The sequence below is a fragment of the Cygnus olor genome, chromosome 8 (genome assembly GCF_009769625.2).
Source record: "Cygnus olor isolate bCygOlo1 chromosome 8, bCygOlo1.pri.v2, whole genome shotgun sequence".
Classification (NCBI taxonomy): domain Eukaryota; kingdom Metazoa; phylum Chordata; class Aves; order Anseriformes; family Anatidae; genus Cygnus; species Cygnus olor.
This window is the reverse complement of record NC_049176.1, coordinates 540,482-547,014: the sequence shown is the minus strand read 5'-3', so window position 1 is coordinate 547,014 and position 6,533 is coordinate 540,482. Positions and strand designations below refer to the sequence as shown.

The following is a 6,533-nucleotide window of genomic DNA, read 5'->3' as shown; positions in this document are numbered from 1 at the left end:
TTATCAAGTTGTGTAGTCTCCTATTACACCGTTTAGAAATAGGGTGCTGAAACATGTTGCTGAGCTACTTTGGTGGTTTTGTTGTTTTTTTTTTTCCAACGGTTGTTCTAATTTGCACTTTCTGTTAAGAGCTTTTAACAAAGCAGTGCAGCAGCTGGAGATTTAGCTAAGTTAAGATTGGGACAATCTTACTCATTTGTGAATACTGCACTGCACTGTGTTGCATTACTTTTTCAAGTTAATATTTGCAGAATGGTTGGTGATTATGAGTTACATGTTTAGCTCTGCTGCCTCCTGGCCAGGTCAGAACTCCAGCCTGCCTCCTTGGCCTGCCTGCCTTTGAGTTGTGAGAATGTAAACTACTGAATCATCGCCCTTTCTGTAAAGTTTCCATTCTTGGCATTTCTCTGTGAATGATATCAATACTGGCTTTCTCTCCGAGAAATTCCTTTCATTTTCTCTTCTAAATTAGACTCTGCTTAGCTGTGGTTTTCTTCCCTGCAATATCTCAATTTCTCTTCATTACAATGCCTAAAACCCTTTTCATTTATAACCTTCTCATCTATCTACCTTGATCACTTGTTCTCTCCATTTCTTCCTTTCCTATTGATCTAAATGAATTGTGCTCTCTCATGCTGTCTTTCCAGTGGTTCTGGTTCTCCATCATGTCAAATTTACATTTATTTGTTCTCACAAGCATAACTGCACTTGCAATATAATCTAAAGTTGTCTCTTATTTTATTGTCCTACTCTTTTTAGTCTGCCAGAAATGCCAGCCTTGATGTTCACCTTCATTTATCTCTAAAAAGGCTTTTTACGTTCTTGTTTCTCATCTATTTATGGAGGAAGATAGTCAAGTTGGCTGTGACTCTCCTCATAAGAGTATCTTCTCAAAATTCACCTTTTTAGCAATGTCTTTCTTCATGTACATCTTCTCAAAGGAGTAATAGATTATTTATACCATTTCCACTATATTTCCTTAATACTTAATTATCTCTAGCTTATTTTTGTTTTATTCAGAATGAATGTAGAATAGCCTAAGGCGTAGCTTCTGCCTTTGCTAAAGCATGAGAAACATTCCTTTTATGTTGGCTTTGGTAAGTATATATCCCTTTCCTTCTTTGCTGTTGGGGCACAGAAGGCTCCATCTTCTTACTCAACATTGAGCTTCCAGTTCCAAGAATGTACCAGGTTAGAACTTCTCAAAAGGAAAGAGAAGAAATTACATCAACCAAATATGACAAACAAAAAGCAGCATGTTTAATGCTCTGCAAGTCAAACTGCTGAACTGTTTTCTCTTTGTGGCTTTATCTCTAGGTTGGATCGAAAGGATGAGAAGCCAAATGACAAGCCAGGCCTAAGCTGAGTGTTGCTTAAGGCTGACAAGCAATTTGCAAAGCCAACCTCTGGGAGCTCTCCAAGAAAGGATGAAAACATTGCCGTGTGATTGCATCCACTGCTGCCAGAATCTGCAGGTGAATCAAAATTTTTGTGTCTGTTGACAGATCTAAAATAGTCTGTGTTGACACTAGAACATAGCTATTAACCTCTTCCTAGGCCTGTTAAACCAGCATAAGTCTCCTTGTGTTTATACTGTGCTCCAGCCTTGAAACAAAGACAGGAGGTATCCAGGAGGATAATTGATGAATGTTTCCAGCGCAGACAGAGGTAGGAGATCCTTACGTTCCCTGCTACCGAGACCATTTGCTCATAAATTAGAAACTTAGAATGAGAAATTAGAAGCTACTTAGAAATGAAAAAATACAAGTGATTACTGTCCTGGCAATATGTGTATATATATATATAAACACACACCAATATATAAAATTCTATTTTAATGTTAGTATTGACTGTTAAATGTGTTATTCAGTCATCGTTAGCTTAAATGTCACGCTTCCCAACTTTTAATTCCTCTTATTGTCAAGCAATATGATTCTGTGGCAAATTTTTCTCTCTTTAGCACCAGGTTGAGACAAATCTCTTCATGCTGTTGTGCCCTTTAGGAATACTGTCAAATTCAATCATTCAGGACTCATGAGTCTTGCACTAACATGAAGAGATTGATTTGAAAACCATGGGACTGAAGGTTGGTTTTTTTTTCCTGTTTTTCATTTTCCATTTCCATACCTTAACCATTTTACATGAAAGCTGAGATTGCCAGCTTTGCTCTCACATGCAAATGAGTACTTCACAATGCTATGAAGCCCTAGAATAATGCACTCGGATGTGGCAGTGACTGTCTGTGCCAGTATTTTCTGATCAGTTAGATCTATCTGAAATGTCAAGAATTACTGTGGTGTCAGAAAATATACTGGAATATAGCAGCCTCTGCAGCCCATTTAGAGTGAGTTAAAAATAGACATAAAAATTACTTCAGGCAAAGATGCAGAGGAATTCTTGACCTTTCATAATCTGGGTCCCATTAAAACAAAGTATGCTTTCATAAAGTCAACAGAAGACATGTACCTAGGAATAAATGAATGCAGGTTATCCTAAGCAATGAAGAAGTTTGAAAAGGACTAGTAAGTCAAATGGCAAGTAACTGAACACAGGTTCCAAGTGTGATGTTGTAGCACAAAGGGTCCATGCAAACCTTGATGTGCAGACACAGTGCAGATATTAATGGTGGTAATTTTTACATCTATGTACAAATTGCAGAGAGTGATTCAGGCATAGCTTATATAGTTCTGGTGCTCATGTTGCAAGATGGATACAAAAAAAAAAAAGAAATGAGTACAGAAAAGAGCTATAGGATGTTCTGTCAGAGAAAATGCCATGTAACAGAAGAACTAAAAATCTACTGAATCAAAATATTGAAAGGTGAGTTTATAACAGCGTATACATAACACGCACAGAAAAAAGTATTGAATATAAGGACCTTTGAATTTACCACAGAGTGATGTAAGAAGGAATAATGCGTGGTAGCTGGAATCAAGCAAGTTCAAACAGTGTGGCCTTCAGTACCCAGTTCAGTACCACTGACAATAATGTGGTTGATTTCTGGGCTCTTGATGTTTTCACATCAGGGCTCAGTGCCTTCCTGGAACATGCAGTTAGCTAAACACAAGCTATACTGTGTTTGAGTTCAGCACAGTTCAGGGCTAATTGGGTTAAATGCAATTGCCTGTAATTTATAGGACAGCAGACTGTATACTCCAATAGTCCCTCTTTTATAGACTTTATAAATACATTTCTGTATTTATAAGCTCTCCAAGAACTCAATAAATAATTCTTTTCTTACTTCCACCCCACATCTAGCCTTTCGTTCTGTGTATGCCTTTCCCATCTTTGACTATCCTGTCCCAGTTGCACAGCACTGTGGCGTAGAAAAATACCACTTGCAGATAATGGGGAGATGACTGCACCCACTTCTTGTCCCAGCTGCTCAGATTACTAAATATCTCAGCAGTTTCTCAAGTAGTATCCCTGGCCCTTGCCTTTATTTACCACCTAGAAGAATGCTTTTCATCCAGCTCAGATCTCTCTCTATCCAAATCCAGTCCTTCCATACTCTACTACTGCAGTCTTTTATTGGGTCAGTTCATCAAATGTGCCTCAGCAAATGATTGAGAGTACAGCCAAAAGCAAAGCAACATAGCTGGTCTGGGGTTATGCTTCAGAGACTTTTTCAGCCTTTAGACAAAATTAAAATAGACATAATTAAGGCTTCTTCCAGCAGCAACAATCCATTTAAAGTAATTTGAATGTTCTTGTGTTTTCTGCAACTTCTGAGGTTGCTTATAGCTTAACAGGAATACTGTGCCTAGCCAAAATGGTACCTATGTGACTAAAGGGAAAACTGGTATCTTATGTGCATATTAGCTGAGTGCTCTTCCTTTCCTCATATTCTATATTATCGTTACCTGGAGCATCTGTTTGAAAGTATACATTTTCTTTGTCCTTCTCTATTTTACCAACATAAAAGGTGTTTCTTTTCATGGTTAAATGAGAGATTCTGTTCTCCTAATAGATATGTAGGTAACACTTTGTTTTTTTTCCACTATCTGACATAAGGCTGATCCAGTAACCTCACTTATTGAATAATTGTGTTGTCGTTGGGAATATTCACATGTAAAATGAGGAGGACTTGGCCCTTTGGTCATATTTTGTAATAAAGATAAAATGAGGTTTTAGGAAACTGCAACTTATGACCATGATATTTATGAGGCTGTCAGGATTGCACTGTAAAAATTCTTATTATTTAATTCTTCACTCCGACACTAAAGTATCATTTCATTTATATGCAAATAAGAATATACTCTACTGCTGTTTCTTCACTGAAGAAGCTTCTTGAATTATTCACATTTTATTAATAAAGCTTCATAAATAAGTATTTTTTCTACTCAACTGGTAGTGGCCAGGCAAGAGAATCTATTTATCAGACTTGTTATTATGAGCTTCATAACAAAATATGAAGATTTATGGAGTACATAATTAGATATTATGTGATCATAATGGTAACATCGGGTTATACAGATGAAATACACTTTTCTTTGTGCCTTTCTCCTTGGTAGAGGCACTTTCTGGAAAATGGACTAAAATCCCCATCACTATGTTCTAAGAACTGCCTGGGAAACAAACAAAGCAATTTAATACCTTTTTGTGATCACACACAACAAAATAATTGAATAATGAAAAGATGCCTAAGAAAGACGAGTGTGGTGAAAATGCTGCCTCTCTTCTGTGCAGAGGAGATGTCTCCAGACCTAGGATAACTTTGTATGTGGCATTACAGTGTACAGCCTGAAAGTGGCTGGCCTTTAAACCATCATTTAAATACCCAGCATTTAATTTTCCCTTCAAGCACAGACCATGGAGTACTCCTGTGGTGAAATCAATTCTACCAGTGCTGTGAATGAGGCTGCTTGTGGGGCTGAGCCCCAGCACTGAGTCCTGGGTATGGAACAGCCAGGTTTGCAGCTTCCTGATGGGTTTAGGCAGAACAGGGATTCCCTGATGATCTGCTTAGCAAGACATCAGCTTCTTCAGGTGTGTACTAGGGGGACTTCAGGAATCCAGGGTATTTTCTTCAGCAAAATCAGAGCAATCCATAGAGACTAAATGAAATTTCTGTAAATTGCTTTGTCAGAGTTAGGTATGTATATTGCTCTTAAAATAGACACTTTTTGAAATACTGGCACTGAATTCTCCTTGGAGATTTGAAGAATGAGACACACAGAACAATACAGTTGTGAGATGTCCAATTCTATGATACAATAGCACCTGAGTACCTATAGATGACCTAAACCAATGAAAAATTAAGGGAAAAAGGCCAGAAGTGAAATACCTGCTGAGTATTACAGATCAACCCACAGAGTTTTATTTTATTGCTATATGCTGTAATCCAAGTAGAATTTTAGTTTCATCAACTGCACCTCTGAAATCCACTGTAGCAAAACTACTGTAAATTAGAAGTAGTCTAGTAAATCTAGGCTGCCTAAGTTCTTGTAGACAGCTGAAGATGTTTTGTGGGAAAAATTGCCAGCTTGAATTTTGACCTTGTCAATTAGACAAGTGCTGATTTTACTGTTTCTGTGGAAGCAAGACCATGGAGCGTCCTTTGGAAGTCTTTCAACATCACAGTTAGCAAGACTGAGAAATTAACCTGTAATTGTATACATGATTGTTCTTGAAACAGTTTTTTGGTTTTTTTTTTTGCATGTGAAATAAGGGTCTGTGAGCTGTCTTAGACTTCATACAACCAAGCAGTTATGTGTGCACTTGAATTTAAACATGTAACATTTATGAAGGCATTGAATCGGGTTGTGTGCTGCGTATAGCAGCATGTGCTAGATAGGCACATGTGTATTTAGAAGAACAACAATGACATTCCTCAATAATTACGTGCAACTACTCTGAAGGATCCTGTATTGGTTGATAGAATCAGTGAGGCAGAGAATGTTCTGAAAATTTTCAGCTGTGCTTTGTTATTATGGCATACCTAACGCTGGCCAGAGCAAAATTTAATTGTACACTAATGCTGTGATATCTTACACATGATCAGAATTATAGAATCATTTAGGTTGGAAAAGACCTCTAAGATCATCTAGTCCAACCTTTATGAAATTCCTCAAAAAGCACTTTTTTCACTAGCCTGTACAACCACAGATTTGATTGCTAATTATAACACTGAGTAAGTCCTGAAAGCGCTACACCTCAAGTACTCACTGTATTACTTTTTGAAGAATCAATATTGTAGCAGTAATGTAGCACTCATTTCTGGACTTTAATTAAAAAAAAAAAGTTAACAGTTAACTTTTATCTCAAGATTCTTTAGTCTCCTACATGTTGAATACTAGCTAAAACATTTAAACAGAAGATTGCTATTATTCCTTCAACAGTATGTATTTGCTGCCTATTTGCAATATTGTTCAGAATTGTTCACAATAAGCAGAGTCAAAACAGAAAGTAATATAAGTATAAACATCTGTTTTGTTTTGCTGGGATGTTTGTGACAGAATTGTAGGCAAGAAAAGCAATTTTGATGTCTACAGACATTTGATAAGCCAAAAATTTTATCTTTGAAAATAGAC

The 6,533-nt window shown here is 37.0% G+C and overlaps 1 protein-coding gene across 1 annotated transcript in view; it reads left to right on the top strand.

Moving 5' to 3' along the window:
* The window catches only part of HFM1 (helicase for meiosis 1), a 132,150-nt gene that overhangs the window by 66,485 nt on the left and 59,132 nt on the right, over positions 1–6,533 (top strand). The window contains exon 3 of the mRNA XM_040566223.1: positions 1,318–1,475. The gene's annotated coding sequence lies outside the window, so the exon portion shown is untranslated. The remainder of the gene's footprint in view (positions 1–1,317; positions 1,476–6,533) is intronic.